The following is a 19202-nucleotide window of genomic DNA, read 5'->3' as shown; positions in this document are numbered from 1 at the left end:
AATAAGCTTACATGGTGTTTGATTTTTCTCTTAATATTTACAGTATATCGTACTTCATTTTCGTGAACTGATATTCTACACTTCGCTTTCTTGTTCTATGTATCTAAGGCTTAATGTTTCTTTGCCACAAAAAATATCTAATCACATGATTCAAGTCTAGAAAAAAAAAAAAAAAAAAACACTTAAATTTGGGTTACAAGAGTTGATATACCTAAAATCTATGCATTGTTGTAATAATCCTTAGATTTTGCACAAAGCAAGGTAGCTATTGGAGGTAGCTCTGCCAAATCAAACTTTTCTTACCTCCATATATAATTTTGAACAGCAGTCCAATTCAGAATTTCCCAGAATTTGCTTCTTAAACAGGCTTTTAGTGGCTCTTCAAACATTCTTTTTCTTATTCAGATAAGATTAATACACCTAACATCCATAAGTAAAACAAAGCCACAATGTACTGCAAGTGAGGCTGGTATAATGTGGCTCATATGTTGACTGTGTCCTGTCTGAGCGTGATCATGCTTTAAAGCTTTGAGTTTCCTTGCATGATTCCTTAATACAACAAAGTCTGGATTAGCTTTAGATTATTTGTACAGTAATTTAAATTAGCTAAACCTAGTACAAATACTGTAATTTTAAAAGCCTACTTATGCCTAACTTACAGGCATAAAAATAGTGTAGATGAGATCTGGGGCAGGGGGAGCATGGGCAGAAAGCATCTTGTATGCTCAGTTAAGTACCAGTGTAAAGCTGAGAGCTGGTGTGTGGTTGATCTGCCAATCAAGTTCTTGAGCTGGAATAAAGAGGGAAAAGGCAGTAGATTTAAAAATATTTGTTATGACTCAGGCAATTATTATGAACTCATTGATACTTCAAGTGACAGTTTTGTTCTATACAAAGCTGCATTTTTAAAAGAAGTTTTACTGGAAGTTTATTTCTGTCTAGCAGACTGTTATGGTGACTGTCTCATGTTAATGAATTGCATCTGCTTTACCTTGAAAATGGGTTATTTCCAACTGTTAATATTTACTGGTTTTAGAATTTTAGATCATATTATTGTTCTTAATAAAATACTAAGAAGATTCAGAAGGATATATATATATTTAAAGTAACTAAAAACTACCTTAAATAAGGAGAAGCCATAATAATAATTCCAGGATGGTTGAAGTAAGACTAGAAGCATGTTCCTTTGGTTTCCATGTAGGCAGAAACTAATACTCTCTCTGTTTCTTCTCCTCAGCTGCTTGTTTGTTGGATATTGGTTAATTGGGATAAAAATTAGTGTGAATCCAAATCACAACAAACGGTAAGGAAAGATTTTACTGTTTACTGTTGTAAAGAAATATTTTCAAATTTCTATTCCTATTTTGTTTGAGGATTCAGGCAAAAGATTCACTGCTTTTTTCCTTAGTTACAATCCAGTATTGCTGTAAAGAATCTAAATACAGTCAACTCCACAATTAATTTGTAGGCATCTCTTGAAAGCTTATGACTTCATGAAAATTCCTACAGTTTCTCTATTTGGTAGTGTTCAGAATTGACGTAGGCTAATATGTGCTGCCTGTGAAACGGAAGGAAACTAAAAGTTACATCCTGCTTCAAATATCTTACTATTCAAATAGGTTAGACAGTTTTTGCAAGGAAAAGAGTATTTTGCAAGTAGGAAGTTCACCGACAGATAGCTTGACCGAGACTGCTGAACAAGAGCTGAGAACAGGTTCCAGATGTGGACTTGTGTTCCAGGCCTCCCTTAGAATGTACTTTCTCAATTTATTGTCATAGTGATAGTCTTTAAAACAATGTTTACCTTACCTTGACAATCCATGCGATCAGGGGAGTAGAATTTGACAACACTTCATCATACTTCTTTGCTTTGTCAACTTCATACCTATCTCTGAAATGTTACTATAAGTATATTAAGACCGACCTGGTTTTAATTAACGTCTAATAGATGGGAAGTGCACACAAAGTACATGCACAATTCAAGAGACACCTGACATCCCGTGATAGCACAGCTAATCAGTGTAAAAGCAGCTGAGACAACACTGCTCTGGCACTGTAATAAACTGTCCTTTAAGTGTACAGATCCCCTTGCAAACAGTTGGAGGCAAAATTTCCAGTTCCAATTAAAAATAAACACCGTGGCCCCATCGTCTGCATCTGAAATATTGGCACTTCTCTCTTCAAGAAAATGTCTGTTTTGACACTCTTCTGAGTGATTCTTCTTGCAATATTGGAAAAAAGCATGTGGAACAGTAAAAACATAAAGCATCCATTCTATTTTGAGATGTCTATATAAACAAACTTCTAGACGAAACAGTTTGCTCTTGCAATTATAAATTGGTATGCAGGTATAGATTTGATTCCATCTAAGAAAACAGGACATAGTAGCTGGGCTTAATAATTCAGCTCATTTTCTATATCAATATTAAATTGATTTGTCTCAAGACAAACAATTTAAGTTAAAATATTCAGAATCCTTTGGGAGGAGGAGAACATGAATAAAGGCAAAAAATTGCATATTATTATCAGTCTACTAGAAAAGCATACTGTTTATGCCATGAGTAGATGTGTTTAACTTCTGCTATATTTCTGCTTTCAAGAACATCCTGCTTTCTTCAAACACTTTTTGTGGAACTGAGCATACATTTAGTGTTGGTTTGATTCTTGTAGTCATAGCACACTGTGTTTAACCAGGATCTGAACCAATGGAGATGGTTTGATGGAGGGTGAAATCCAAAGCAGCGTAAAATTTGTTTTTGAATATTCATGACCAGGTGGGAATTGCTTCTAAAATGAAAAAAGGGGGTGGGGAGGAATACTCGAAAGATAGCTTTTATGAGAAATTCATTACTTGTTCTTAGCTTTCAGCCTGCCCTCACATTCTCATAGTATTTATTCTAGCTGCATATATTTTCCTGGTCTAACTGATTTTTATTTTAAGTGGAGCTTTTAGATATCCTTTGGTTGCTGTAGTTCTCAATTATAAGTGCTTCATAGTGGGTTTAGGAGATTTAGATGAGACTTTCATATACTTCCTAATTGTCTTACCATTTTGTAGCAATGTCTGTTTTCAGTAACTTATTCTGGGATAAAGACTTGTTGTAAACTTTCTTTTGTGAGTATTTACTGCTCCTCCTATAAATGACTGCTCAAATCGGTCTATGTGCAGTTATGTCTGACAGGATTTGGATGTATCAGAGCAAACCTGGCCTGTGTGTTTAGATAGATAACATAGACTTAGATTTGATCTAGGTAGATCCAGAGGTCAGTCAGATAGGCAGCTCAATTTCTTCATATGTTCCTTAGCAGAGCAAATGCAGAGATATAATACTACTGCTTCAGAAGCAGCATGAACAAAGCCTGGTTTATATGCCCAATGTTTAGGCTGAATTATGGAGGTAAACCTAGGGCACCGTAACATTTGTTCACAAATACTCAGGAACAGAGATTATTAAGAAGTCAAATGTAATTTCCATTAAATTTCAGTAGTGCTTGGGTTCCAGCGAGCCATAATGTCTGGGGATTCCTAAAATCACTTACATCTGGAATTGTATTGTACAGGTGGCCATGGGTTCCTCTAATGTACAGAATTAACTGTTTAGATAAAAATTCTAAACATTGTAGGAATGAACCAAAGCATGTCATCTTTATTCAGAAGAAAGTGGTGAGAGAGGAAAGTAAGCCAAAGAACTTTCTTCCACTTGAATAGAGTTAATGGTGGTGAGTGAAGTTAATAAGGATTAATATCCTTAAACTTGAAAAGTTGATTTGGGTATCAGAGACTGTGGGAGTGTTCACTCACCAAATTCTAATGATCTAACTTCAGGAACCTAAAGTTAGCAGCCTGTGTCCCTTCTAAAATGGATGGTTAGCAAAAAGCCCTTCAAATGGGTAATTGAAAAAAGGAATCTCACACAGGCAGGACACCTGTGTAATGCTCTGCAGAAACTTAACTTTCTCCTTTACTTCAAGGGTTTGAAGCTGACTACGCATATCCTTTTTTCCTAATGTATGCTAAATTATGACCTCATGTTCTATATGATGATCATATAACTTGAGCTGTGACTGTAACAAAATGATGCCTCCCCTAGGGAAAACACAGAACTTCCATTCCTCTGTAGACATTAATCCTCACTGCATTATGCATGACTGCGCTTTCTTAAAAGTGCAGTCTGTTAATGTACTTCAATCAAAGCACTGTAAGGGAATAATGGTCCTCTTAATCAAAGTACATAAGTTCATGCATTTCATCTTGCAGTTGGAGTAGTCCACAAGAACATATATATTCAAATATAGCACTTATACCCGCTTGTATCTAGGGTACTAGATACCTTGGGTACCTGGAATTCAATTTGCAGTTTAAAAATGTTTGATGTTAAAGATCATTGAAAAAAAAAGATTGAATGTAGAATTCTAAGTCTGCTGAGTGCTTCAAGCATTAAATTATCTTTAACATGAGATTTAAGGTATTTGTGACAAAAGTAAAAATCATTTCACAATTTTCATCACATCTAAATATTGCATGGGTCTGATACAATGAATGGTAACAAAGGTAAATAATAATAGTAGTAGTTTTAATAGCACACATGATGGCTATTGTGAGTAAGTCCAAGTACTCTAGAAAAACAGTATGGGAAGAAGTAAGATGCCTTAACATGAACAACATGATATGGAAATGGTTGTGTTGGTCATAGTCTCCATTAGGAAGCTTGATTTGCAAAACCGAACTCCTTTAAAACCTCATTTGGTACACACAAACTTCTTCATGTTATAGAATAGAATAGGTTAATTGTATTGAAAATATAAGGTAACTTTCCCCTTCCACATCTTATATACATTTGATTAGATGTCTATCTCCTCTCTTTCAAGTAGATACTTCTGTTTTTTGGTGTTGTCTTGGGTTTCTGAAAGTTACTGTTGTGTTTTCATACTACTACATATGAAAAATCTCATTGCTGAATTGATCTGCAATTGCACAAGTATTTAGATGTGTTCAGTTATCACGGCAATATTTTAAGAAATGCCTCAAAACACTTGAATAAGCGTGTATATGAAAGTAAACAGGAAATGACTCTGTAGCATAACAAACTAATATAAGCTCTGCCTGCATATGTTGCTATAAAAAATTTCCCCTTGCAAAGATGAAAAGCTCTTATGGACCACTTTGCATTGTAGAATATCTAGATAAAGGGAATTTTTGAAATAAGAATTTGGAACTTACAAATGCTCTTTTGTGATAGTTTGTGTAGATAAAAATCTATGAAATGTTCCCAGTAGATGCATAAATAGAATGTGTTTTGTTTTTTTTTTAGTGTTATGGTCTGTCTCTAATTTGTTTTTCCCAGACCTAATTGTCTAGCAAGTAAAAACTCTGTCGTTCGTAAAATGCAGATAACAGAAGGTTTTTTTGTTTTGTTTTGTTTTGTTTTTTGGTACATGTGGCAAGAAGACAGTAGTGGTGTATCAGGATTCTGGCTCAGGGATGAGTTTTAACAGATATAGCCCACCTTTCATTATCTAATCCTACATGCCCTGCATGTGGTCTGACAAATAAGCTCATTCACAGAAAGGTAGAAGGTCTAGGCTGACTATTGCATTGTTGTGATTCTTTGTGTCTCTTAGCTTTATGGAGCTGTGCTGCCATTCATGAAAATTACTTGCCTGTAGTAGAGTATTTCCCTTTCCAGAGTCCTAGTTTTTGATGACTTTTTTCACTTAAATATCAACCACTAATTAAAATATTGGTATGGTACTTTTTGTCAGTCCATCCCCAAGGCTTGTGCTTTCTACTACAATTGTCCATAGCCTTTCAGTGAGGTGGTTCTGCACTGTGCCACTTAGGGATACTCTGGCAGTCCTTGAGGACAGTAAGGTGGTTGATTCCCTACACACAGGCAGAGCCCAGTACAAGTGGTAGGAAGGGTTTATATACCTGCTTTCTTTCTCTGGTAGTGGAGAAACAACTGTTGTTAGCTTCTAAATTCCAGTCAGACTAGCTTCCATTCCAGCCTGTAGACAGGCTGTCCATACAGCCTACTGAGGACAGGCGTAGGCATCCCATGTACTTTTGCAGCCAGGTAGAGGGGCACAACCATTGGCTCAGATCAGCCACAATAGGCATTGCTCCCACTGCATTTTCCAGGGCCTTGTGTTCCATCTCCTTTTCCTTTAGGTTTATAGAAACTTTTGGAACAGGATACTCTGCTTGCTTATTTCTAATGTCATAAACTTCTCATGTTATGGAATAGGCTAGGTAGAAACTGGGTGAGAGGATCAAAAATTACTCAAGTCAGTAGAAACAATAAATGGTCTTTGGTGTCCATACTATTCTGAAGTAGGCTTTAGAATAGGTGAGCTTTAGTCTTTGAATCCATTAGGAAAGATAAGCATAAAGAACATGGATTTGCACTTTCACTGATTAGAACAAATGAGGTCCCACACAACTGTTTTTTTTAAATGAAGAAACTCATGTCTGTTTGCTTACAATGATTATTCTTCAGACATCGAATTAATGCTGAGGACGGTGAGGCTGTCACCAACAGAAAATGTTTAATTAACACATCAGTGTACAGAATAATGTGAATCTTGAACATAAGTAAAAGTGAATGATTGATGTATAATACATTAACTGTATAATACAAAAGTAAACAGGTGAAGAAAGTATGCAATGGACAGAATGCTATCTTGTGTGGGATGTATACTTGCTGCTACACTTGCCTGAACAGTTGCTTCACCAACACCATCAAAAAGAAAAACAAAAAAAAAAAAAGCCAACTAACCAAAAATAAACCCACAAACAAGCAAAAAATACCTGCAAATACCCTTAAGTAAAGTTTTTCATCATTACGTGGGATCACTTTCCTTTTAATGGAATCTCTTCCACTGAACTAAAACTTTGTATAGAATGTCTAGCTAGGGAGTAACTTTGTATCCTTAGAAGGGGACTAAAGGTATTTTTCAGAAGCTCCTCATGATGAAGAGCCAATGTTAATGAAAGCTACTGTTGCCTTTGCAAAGTGACCATGTAAAAAATGCTACTGCCATGAAATCTGACACACAGGTATACTATCAAGCAATCTGTAAAGGCTTTTTGATTGTTTTTTGATAATCTGAGTGCATATTTTGCAGCTATTTATGGTGAGAGCTTATACTAGCATTGAGAGGTGTAAGATAAATGTTATCCACAGTTTTCCATGTTGGTGAAAATACTCTGATTCTAAAAATTCCAGTAAACACAAGTTAACCTCTTCTCTGTTAAAAGCAAACTAGAGCATGGTATGTTTAAAGACTTCACTGTCTTTAAAATATAAAAAGTAATCTGATTATCATGCCTGTCATGTCATTCTTTTTCATGTTCTGCTAAGTAAGTTCCTTAAAACACTGAATAAAAAAATGCAAACAGTCTGGCCGTATTGCAAGCTGTTATATTGTTTGTTTCTATGGAAAGCTGCTGCTTCCCTTTAATATGAATTGGTGGCTGTAATGTACAGAATGACTGCAGGAATAGATATGTCTTTGTATAAAAGGCAATGAGAACCAAATGCTGCTCCTTTACTCAGTTCTGGAACTATCCTACAAATTGCTTTAAAAATTTGGATGGCTTTGTCAACACTTAATGAATTTTGGCCATCATAAATCTCAGATGCCCTCACTGAGTAAAAACAAAAATGATCACGGTTTCATAGCCTAAGCTGCCCTTGCCATATGGTGAGTGCAAATGTTTCTAAAGCAGCAAATGTTCTGTCAAGGGTTCTCAGTGATGTTTTGATTGGATTGCTCTATTATCTGAACAAGTCTGCCAAAAGAAAGCACCTGCACAATGAAAAGTGTGCCGAAGCTGCCAGCCTGTAGGGAAGGAAAGTGAAGCATGTAGTGACAAGTTACCTGTCACCAGAAGATATGCTGAATAGGTTACGACTGATTCTGCTGCATACCTGATACTGCACAATATCTTTTTTTTTTTATTAAAAAAAAAAAAAAAAAAAAAGGGATGGTGGTGGTGAAAGAACTAGCCTAACTCCAGTCATCTGCTCTTGAAGATGCCAAGCCATAGCATAATGTGCTGTAGCACAGCTTGCAAAACAATGAGCTCTTCTGTGACTTCTTAGCTAGACAGATTCTGAGGTTATCAGAAACTAACTGGCTGAGAAGGTAGATTTGCTCCTTTTCCACATTTGGTCTGTGTTTTGCTTTACTTTTAAGATGTCAGTGCTGTATGCAGATATTTATGCTTTTGGATGATCTGGCCTGGAGCATATCATTCACTTACTATAATTGATAGCTGAATAGGAAAATGCATTAAAGAACTGTCAGAAATAAAAATGATTTTTTTTCCTCTTCTGAAGAGGAATGCTTAATGAAATCCCCTTGCGACAATCCATTTTACTGGACTGTATATCATCTCTAAGTAGCTTAAAATTGTGATTTGCATGGGGGGAGGGAACCTTGCATAAAATCAGGACCAAGTCTCAACTATCATCAGGTATGTATATATGTTTATGGATCGTTACCATATTTATCACTGAAAAGAATAGAGTTACACTTGTTCTTGGGAAGTGATGAAATTCAGCCTTACTCATAGTTAGAAGGGTGGGAAGCATTGCCAAGGCATCCTCTCTTACACTCTCCTGAGGAGCCTGTGCTTGAAACGCTGGTGTCTTTTGACCCTGATATGAGGGGTGGGAAGCAAGGGGTCCAGAGACATCACTCTGTGCCAAATTAGGGCAGCAGTGGCCCCCAGCAGGAGGGGGAAAGGATGGTGGGGTGGGAGGAGCCCCCTTCCTAATAAAGTGAAATAGACTTGAGTTGGGAATAGATTTAAAATAATAAAAAATATGGATTGAGGTATGGCATTGGCATTAAGATTCACAAGAGGTTTTGGGGATAGATACAAAAACTTTCTGCATTTGCTTTTATTCCCATTCTAGAGAAGAAGAATAAAATCTGTAATTGATTTTAAAAGCACTGATTAAGTTCAATAAAATTTAACTGTTCTTCCAGACATACTTTTGTATATCTCAGCTCTGAATTTTTCCCATAGTAAATTGTCATTGATGATGAAAGAGCTTGAATATAATTTAGTGTGTTACCTCAAACATTGTCCTAGTGTGTTGAACCTCCTACCTGTCACAGAGTACCTGTAGCTGTTACACACGTGCCGTAAAAAAACATAGTGGCACAGTGTCCCAGTGTTAACTGCCTTTAGTGGTTCTAAGGACTGATATTGACCATGCTGATACAAAACTTGTTGTTGTGCAAAAGCTTCACCTATCTCAGGATCTGGGCTGTTCTAGCACTATTAATTAAGCTAATACAAAATTCCTAAAGGATGTGCCCTATTCTTGAAAATACTAATAGTAATAGTTCAATTCAGAACAAAACTGAAAGGGACGAAATTGGGTTCTCAGATATGTTCAATAGAGGTAGGATAGTTCCTCCTACGAGAGTTTCTGCAGTTCATAAAGTGTAAAAGTAATATTCTTTTCCCCTACACAAGGTATGCTTTAGGTGTTTAGAAATGATCCATTTTGTCTTCAGTCAGCTCTGTGCAGCCTTTTGTAATTTGCACAAGTCTAAAGTTGGCGATAGAGGGGAGAAGGCATGATAGTGCTATTTTCAAAGCTCTGCTCTTGGACTCTCTGAACTCAGCCTCAGACCTCGTGGCAGATATCTTCTTTTTGTCTGTCTTTCTCTCCTTCTGTTAGTGTCCAAATACAGTCATAGCCTAATGTGGCACTAATATGGTTTTTCATTATTCTATAAACAATGTAGTATAGTGTACATTATATCATTTTTTTTCTATTAACTTTTTCTGCACCTTTGCAACTCTAAGTCCATCTTCGTGGATGATAAGTACTGTTTTGAGATTTGTACACTGCTTAATGCAGTGGGATTGGATCTTGCTTGGGTCTTAACCCTGTTAAGCACTTAAATTGTTTCATTTTTTGTTGCCTTAAAGATGTTTCATAAAAAGTAAGATCTTAAATAGTGGAAAAATGTTTTGAGATTAGTGTCCCAAATGCTATGGATATGAAAGTAGCACACAAAAGACCACCCTATACATAGAGTGCATCTTGGTTATTGCTGCAAATTTTTTCACTAAGGAAATTTTAAAAAGATACAAATGAGTGACTGGGATTATGAAAAATGATTGATTGAAATATTGATCCAAACAAGCACTGACATTATCCTTTCTCCCAAAAGATCAATTTGAAAAGCAAGGTTTAAGCTGATTGAACGAAATGCTTAGCTTCTGAAAATCCAGCTATTTAACCATTTTGGAAATTATCCAGAAGCCTGTCTTCTAGCTATACGTGGTTAGGGAGTGTGGGGATTGTCTGTGCACCATGTTCTGGTGGGTGACCCATTTACCTGCATAGCAAGAAAAAGGAAAGCACCTCTCTGGCATGGTGAACTGTTTTCTTTAAGGGATGCTCTCGACACTTTCTGAAGCAATGGAAGTTAGCCACTGGATTAATGAAACATGGATTGTTTTTGTATGCATCCAGAGATTAAAATGTCTTATTTTGTTTACTGATGGATATTAATTTTAAGGTTGCTGAGTTAATGCTGAAACCAGTTTATCTGTGTAAGACTGTAGCTCTTAGAGGTGACTGCAGCACAGGCATATCCTGGTGTATGTTTTGAAGGGGAGCTTCTAGAGCTCCTATAATAAGAAGCAGAAGAAATATCTCTCAACAGCTGCTGGATGGCACAACTGGTATATCTGCGTGACAAGCATCATATTTTGGTGATGCCTGAATAATGAAGCAGTCTAGACACCTGGTGGCTGCCCATGTTGCTGCTATACATAGACACATTCATCAACCAACAGGTTTATGTTATATCCATTAAGTAAAAAAATTAAAGATCGATTTATTTATTTTTTCCCTAAAAATCTCAAACAACTTGCTATGGTTATTTTCATGAAAATGATAAGTAGAACAAAAAAAGTTTTTCATCCTCTGACTCTTTAATTCAATTATATCATAAAACTGATTGTGTACTTCAAAAATAAATTAACTCAAGATGTTGTTCTGCTCTCCATCTGCTACATTTCTTTAAATGTATTCCTTCTACTCCCAGATAAGTTTAAGTGATTTTTTCCCCATCAGAAGCCATGGGCATTTTTCCTTTTTTGTTTCTTTAATGCCCTCTTTCAGAAATTGTCTCATAAACCATGTGACTCTTTTGCCTTCTTTCTTTTTCTTTTATATGAAATAACAGCCAGTAGAATGCAGTTAATGGCTCTTGTGTCTGTGTTGCTGTAGCCTGGTTTTCAGTGTGCTTTTCATTTTCTATCTGCAGTCTGCGTCTACCTTTCAGAAGACAGACGTGATTGTAGAGCAAATGATCAAAGTGCAGTTGCAGTGTTGTCCCTTGATACTGAGAGGCAGAAATGGCAGAAGAGGTTACTTGAAATCACCAGATCTTTGGTCTGGATTCATGTTTCCTTCAGAGGTAGGCATTCCCTTCCAAAGTATTCCTCTTTTCAGTTAGATCAGCTGCTAGTGCTACCCAAGAAGTTGACTATAATATTAGCCGTGCTAAATGCAAGATTTGTTTTTATTAGCACAATGCTTCCTATATGCTCTTCCTGATGTAAGTACAGCTTTAAGGTCGGAGGAAGGAGTAGAGTAATGGTTTGCAGTTTTTTCCCAAAACTTAAGCAAATCCTGAATTAGTAGCATAGCTGAATATTTATGGTAAACAAATAAATCACAGTTACACTTGGTTGATGGACCACACACACACACACACACACACACAAAATAATAAATGTTACTAGTTATGAAATGTGAACTTGCTTAGCAGTTTAGAGAAGCTGAAGCACTTTTGCTAAAGAATTTAAATACCCTAAGATGTACCCACAGTGTCCAATTCTGAAATTATAAATATACTTTTATATCCAAAGTAGGTATATGGAAGTCACCCATGCTTTTACCAAGTAACGGCTGCTTGTTCAAGACTTTGTCTTTGACCCAGATGGTCCAAGAAATGTGTGCAGTTTCTCTAAATACTGTAAACACTATTTTTATTTTGCCAGGCTTAGGTGATTCTTTCTAAGCAAGTCTAAGTTGTGATCTGTGACCTGATTTTTTGTCAAGATGAAAATAATTCAAGAGCAGCAGTGATGAGAAATATTGCTAATGCCAATTCTAATTATTTTTAAGAAGCATATGCTTCATTTTCTAACTAACAATCTTAAATAAATTCCAACAGTTGGGGCAGTCTCCTACTTTACATCCAAAAATGCATGACAAATCTGGGCTTCTTAGACCTGTGTTACCATTGGTTTACTATCAGTCATTTAATTTTTTACATGTGCTCTGTGATGTTCATTATTTCTCAAAAAATGACCATCTGGTCTAAAAATCAGGAGGCCCTGATTACAACGTCTATTTTTATTTACAGTGGTAAAGGTTAAACTTATTGTTTAGTCAGCTGTTTTATTTCACTACACTGTGTGACTGGTATTTGTCATGAACAACTTATACAGAGATTAATTGGTGATTATTTTTAGTGTAAAATTTATATTAAAATCTGCATCTTTTTAAAAAAAAATATATATATATATTTGTTATAAGGGAAACTATCTGCAAATCTCTACCTATCTTGTTCTTATAATTCCACTTTTGAACTGATGTTTTGTGTAATTTCTGCACCAGCTACCCTAGTTTATCATGTTAGTATCCAAAAAAGTGATGGATGATGGAATGTTTTTTCCCCAAAGCCCCATTAACCCTCAAAACTATATTGATGTATTTATATGAGTATATTAATATAAATTAGATAAATGTTGCGCATTTCTAAAATGAAGGGTTTTAAGGAAGATTAGTTAACTTAGTGTCTTTCTGTTTACTTTCTTGTAAAGTCTTCTTCTATAGCAGCTGTACTTCAGTTACAGAAGAAGTTAGTTACAAAACAGCATTAAGCTGTAGAGTGAGCAGGTGAAGGCACTGTGTTCTCTCATGGTTGGGGAAAATGTTTCTGGGTGAAGGTCACGGACTTGTCTGGGGCATCTCGGCTCAAGCAGGAAGATTATAAACCGTTGATCTAGGCAGCAGCTCCTTGATTTTCTCTTATTTTCTCTATGGAATTCATATAGTACTTGTATACATTGTAGAGGTTTTTGTTTGGTTTGCATTTGAAAAAGCTTTTTGTCATCCTTAAATAAAGATTTATTTAGACACAAAAAATAGCAAGTCTCCTAGATAAGTATATGTACAGCTGAACAGATGTCTGTCTTGATACCTTCACACTGCTTTAATACTGCCTTCATAGAGACAAAAATTGAACAGCTGTCTAGGATTCAAATGAATGTGGTAATATCAAGTGTTGATGTCAATCTGATAATCAGCCTAACAACAAAAAAAAGGGCCAGTTTCATGCCTTTTCTGTGATACTTAGTACAATCAGTCTGAAGTACTAAAGAATCTTTTGCTTATGTCTGATCTATGCTGGCTTATGTTTTGAGCTTTTACTGTAGTGTGTAATTGAACAAAAGCTTTCTTGCTCCTTTTTCTCAGAAGACTCTTGCTTATAAGTCTGATTCATACACTTAATTGCTAGTCAGTTTTTTATGTTGTATGGCTTGGTGAGACTCAAAGGCTTCTTAGTTGCAGCTGAGAATTTCTAATTTTCATAATAAATGAAATTTACGGATAATATGGAAGCTGCTTTGATTATGTTGGTTAAAAGGAGTTTAGTTTAAAAATAAAAATAAAATAAAAAAGCCCTCATTTGTAAGTAAATTCGCATACAAACATGCTTAATTCTACTTTTCTTCCTTGATGAGGAAAGGAAACTTTCATACTGATGAGAGAATGTAGAGCATTTATAGTTAAGTATTACTGCTGGCTTCTTAACATGAGTTAAGATATCTGTTAATAGGTAAAAATCTTCAGTTATCTTATTTTGATAGCAAGCTAGTAAAAAGTCTTATTAGCACAGGCTCTGTCTTTAAAATTTTCAAGGCAAAATTTCTCCACCTAGAGAGCTTTAGGATACAATTATATTCAGAACACAAACTGCCTAATTTTTGTGGAACCTCAGTTTGTTTTCCAAACAGTGAGACACATTCATGAATGTGAAGGTCAAAAACCTATTCTGAAGCACTTTTCTTCCTGCACAGACCATACAACCTGATGCGATTCACTATTTTTGCATCAACCAGACTAGTATTCTGAGAGAGCGTGTTGCTATTGTAAGCCAGTACTCTGTTCTCACTTGAGATGCTCTTTCTCACTGATGATAATTTAATGCATCCCAAGGTATCTTCTCAAAAATATTGTGAATTTTTAACTTGGTCTCTTGGGGAAAGAAGGCTCCTTGTTCAAACAGCATGTGAACTTTTAGGTAGCAGGGGCATTTTTGAATTTATGCTACCAGCCGTTACCTCAAAAGGAATGCCTTTCAACAGAAGACAAATGCTGTAGGTACTAGTAAGCAGTGGAAGTATTAGAAAACTAATTTCTATCTTATTTCCAAGGAGCTGGATGTTTAGGTGTTTCTGTTAAATCTTTGTAAGCACTGTGCTATTGTATTTAAGGGGAGATGTTAAAAAAAAAAAAAAAAAAAAAAAAAAAAAAAACTAAATCTTTAGTGATTAAATGATTCAGTCCACTGACCTATTAATTTTACAGTAATGGTAATCAATTTAATCATTCTAGAGTTTTATTTCATTGTAATCCATTTTAATAAAACTAGTTTTAGTGTACACTTGCTGATAGTTTTCAAAGAAGCAGTAAAGTACATAGTAAATTAACAAATGTTTTCTGTATGGGCCAGTGACTCCAATAATTAATGCAGCTTCACTATTTTTAACAAGCTACTTCACTCCACTTAGGTTAAAATCTTTCTTCCTCAAAGACTTTTTTTTTTTTTTTTTCAAATAAAATCTAACGTGAGTTTTGTTGCAGGTAGTAACTGTCGGTATGTCCTCCTACCCATCTCTACCTAATAATTGTTTCTTAAATTGTCTAAAAATGCAACCACAAAAAAGCAGAGAGTTTACTTTCTACACCTCTACTACCAACAACCTAATAATTCCCAGAACATGTAAGAGTAGATGACTTTCTCAGATGGAAAGATATGAAAATTTCTTGCCCATCAAGCTGTTCTCTCCTCCTCCACAGCAAGGTGGGGGGAGAAGATGCAATGGAAAAACTCATGAAAAAAAGTTAAGAAAAGGGAGATTGCTCAATCAATTATCACAGGGAAAACAGACTTCACGTGGAAATTTATCACCAATTAAAAATAGAGTAGCCACCTCTTCCTCCTCAGTGGCCCAGGAGAAGATGGGGAATAAAGGCCAGGGTCAGTCCCTAACAGCTCCTCCCTGTCACTCTTTCTTCCCCACTCTGCTCTGCTCCAGTGTGGGCTTCCCACAGGCAGCAGCTCTTCAAGAACTCCTCCCACATGGCTCCATACCACAGGGCCCATTTGTCAGGAGCAAACTGCTCCAGCACAGGTCCCCCACGGCCGGCAGCTCTCCCTAGACCCCCTGCTCCTGCATGGGCTCCTCTCTACAGGCTGCAGCTCCGGCCCGGGGCCTGCTCCTGCAGGGGCTCTCCATGGGACACAGCCCCTCCAGGCCACATCCACCTGCTCCACCGGGGGCTCCTCCACGGGCTGCAGCGTGGAGATTTGCTCCATGTGGGACCCATGGGCTGCAGGCGGATAGCTACAGGGGAACTTCTGCTCTGGTACCTGGAGCACTTCCTGACACATGTCCTTCACTAGCCTTATTGTCTACAGGCTTGATTCTCATATTTTTCTCACTACTCTTTCACAGCTGCTGTGCAGTGTATTTTTGCCCTTTAAAAAATGTTATCTGAGAGGCACCACCAGCTTCACTGATGGGCTCAGCTTTGGCCAGCAGTGGGTCTATTTTGGAGCAAGCTGGAACTGGCTTTATCTGACATGGGGCAGTGTTTTGTCTCTTCTCACAGAAGCCACCTCTGTGGTGCTGCCCTACACTTACCCTCCCAAAACCTAGCCTGGTAAACATGATATGCTAAATTGTTAACACACATAGAAAAAATGATTTTATGCATTTGCACTACTTAAAGCTTTTCATGGATTGCAACACTCATGATTAATTAAGATTAGTTATAGAAAAATACAAGTAATAAAACACTTTTGTATTGCTAGAAACAGAAGTGAGGCCTGAAATACAATAAATGCATTTACTATAATTATTGACAAAAATCTGCAGGTCTACAGCTGAAATGGATGCTGTGGTACCAGCAATGTGGATGAGAATTTTGAAACTACAACTGATTGTTACAATTGATTGTGATTTTATCCAATTCTGTTGGTTCTTTCTAGACAGTAGACAGTATTTTGCCAAGAATTCAAAAGGATTTCTGTTTTACATGTTGGCAAACTGAGGCACAGAGGAGAAACTGGATGTGCTGGGTACCTTGTCAGGTCAATAGTAGTGTGGAAATAGAATCTCCATCACCCAAGTACTCCCTCAATCCCATTAAAGGAAATAGTTCCAGTCCTACAGTTTAAGAAGTACATTTGTGCTGTTAATTGAACTTAATGCTTGCTTCTACTACTATCCAGAAATACTTTGCAGTAGCTAAGGTTGTATTTTGTGCAGTAAGCCATATTTTAGACACCATAACATTCTTATCTCCAATTATCCTTGATTTTCACTGATCTGTTTATACATTTACAAAAAAACAGTATGAGAGATTAACATTAGGTCATTAAGGCAAATATTTTCAATTTCCAGTTTGACTTGTGAAATACAGGTTTAGGAATTTAATGACTCAATACAATATATTTTGATACTTATTAAAAGCTCTGGTATCTGTAATGAGAAATCATGCAGGACCTTATTAGCAGTTTTTTAAATGCTCTCCTGAACCTAGATATTTGATATGAAAATAATTAGGAAGCAGATGGAAAGCCAATTTTCACTGCTTATGTCTTTAGACCAGGCAGAAAAACAATTAATCAAATCCTAATATAATATAATGGGGAAAAGTAAATTCTATGTAGTTGGGCTGATTCAGACTTTTTAAACTACTAAGGAATAATTAAGATTATTTACTAATTTATTTATTTATTTTTTCAATTTGCCTATCTCTAGTTGTGTAAGACAACAAATTGTTTGGTAACAAAGTACAAATTGTGGAGTCTTAAGTACTCAGCCAATTTCAAGCGTCCAGTCCTAAGTTTTCCCAAGAAGAATGTTGGAAGTAGACAACATCCCCCTGCAGTCAGACAACCCTGAAGGAAGCTGAAAAGGTGGCAGAAAGGAAGGAAAAGGTGAATCCTTCCTAACAATTGAGATGCCTTCTAGCTGTCATCTTTTCTCATAGGCAGTTCCACTGGCTCAGTGGGAAAAAAATTCAGCATTTGAGGAGCAATTAAATGGTGATGGAGGCACTACCTCTACCATTAGTCACAGCAGTAAAATAGGAAGAATACAGAGTGGTATATTCCATCAACATGCCATCCATAGGTAGTTGGGATGGTCCACTTTATTCTCCATTTTTTTTTCCTAAGACAAGATCTAGTATATCTTGTACACCTTTCTCCTAGGTAAGCAAAACAATGTACTTTCTTTTGTGTCCTGTGGGCTCTCTTCCCCATTCCCCAGACAAGAGATATACAACCAGTACTGTAAAACAGGGCTACCTTTCTCTCAACTGCAAAGAGATGTGCAGTACTAATGCAAAAAAGAATCTGTCATCCTGTGAATCAAATTCTTAATAGCAAAGTTAATCAGAAAATCCCATGTTTAAGAAACATTACGCAGCTGAAGCTGATGGGATTAAACCTTGATTTAACAGAAGGATGAGAAGACAGAGCATAAGCAAAGCACTTCTCAAATTCTGGCAAACAAAGTAAGAACCAGCCACTGATTTAAAATTCCAAAGAGCATTTACTGGAAATAGTAATCAAAGGAAAAAAAAAAAAAAAAAGGTTCCTCTTCTATCCATGTTTAATGTGAAAGATTTTAACCTCTGGAAGATGATGTCAGCTAGGAGATACATGAACACTTTGTGCATCCTTGAGCATAATTGTTATACTTAAATCCATAACTACACTTGCATTATCTAAGTTTATTAACAAATCATGAAGGAGCTTTGCTTATGGTAACAAAACATAACAGCTGTTATGAAGGTGGTAAAGTTAGTGAAAACTGAAAAGAAAAAAAATGCAAATAAGTAAAAACAAATACAAGTAAATAACAAAGGTTGTAGAAGAGGAAAAACTGTTTCCAGATATATATTGTGGTAGATGAAAGGACCTGTGCTCGGTTTTGGAACATCCCACATAATAAACCTGGACACTTCACATTTGCTGATGTAGCTTTCCTTTAAGTCTGACGTAGTCAGGACAGCTTTCTAATAAATACACAGGTTGAGGAACTTCTACTGGGAAAAAGTAATTTAAAAAGTCACAAAAATGATTGATCTCTGCTACAGAGTGAATCCCCTCCCCTTACTGCCAGTCTGTTATGTGTTTAAATAGACTTTTTAATGAACAGGACTTATGGTTAATTTAGCAGTGAAATAAACAGTAATTGTTGGGAGCTATAGAACATGTAACAGTTAACACTCACCATCTATGATGTGACTTCCTTTTAGCACTTTCACTAGATAGATATTTTCACTTCTTTCCCTGAAGAAAGGAAGTGAGAGCAAGTGATATCTATGCATCAACAATAATTTGGGGTTTCATTTGTATTCAGTGTCTCCATTTGAGGTTTATTCTTCTATTAATCTATTTTCTTTCATTGGCAAATGAATTTCTTTTGGCGTTTTATCAAAGAGTAAAATTCAAGTTGCCTTCTTTGTCATTTTGCATTTTATTGCAGCACTATAAATGAAACACAAAGATCATGCAATAATTCAGCATGAATTATTACCCTACATCAAGCAATCATAACAATTATTATGACTGGAATCCCCATTTCATTTACAAAGGAAATTAAAGCAGACAACACCACATGATAGAGTGACATTAAAGGAGAACCCCTTTGGTGTAGGAGCTACCAAAACGTGTGACATACTTTCTAATGATCATGCTGGCAGTGGGTTGACCAAACAGAAAGGAAAAGCAGTGAAAATTCTATTTAGATACCTCTGTAAAATTACAATAAACGGTTTCTTTTTAACAAAAGGAAAACTATGACCCAATAATACTTTAAAACAGATTTTCCTGTTAACTTATGT

Source organism: Oxyura jamaicensis, chromosome 2 (genome assembly GCF_011077185.1).
Source record: "Oxyura jamaicensis isolate SHBP4307 breed ruddy duck chromosome 2, BPBGC_Ojam_1.0, whole genome shotgun sequence".
NCBI classification, from domain to species: Eukaryota; Metazoa; Chordata; class Aves; order Anseriformes; family Anatidae; genus Oxyura; species Oxyura jamaicensis.
This window is presented reverse-complemented; position numbering follows the sequence as displayed.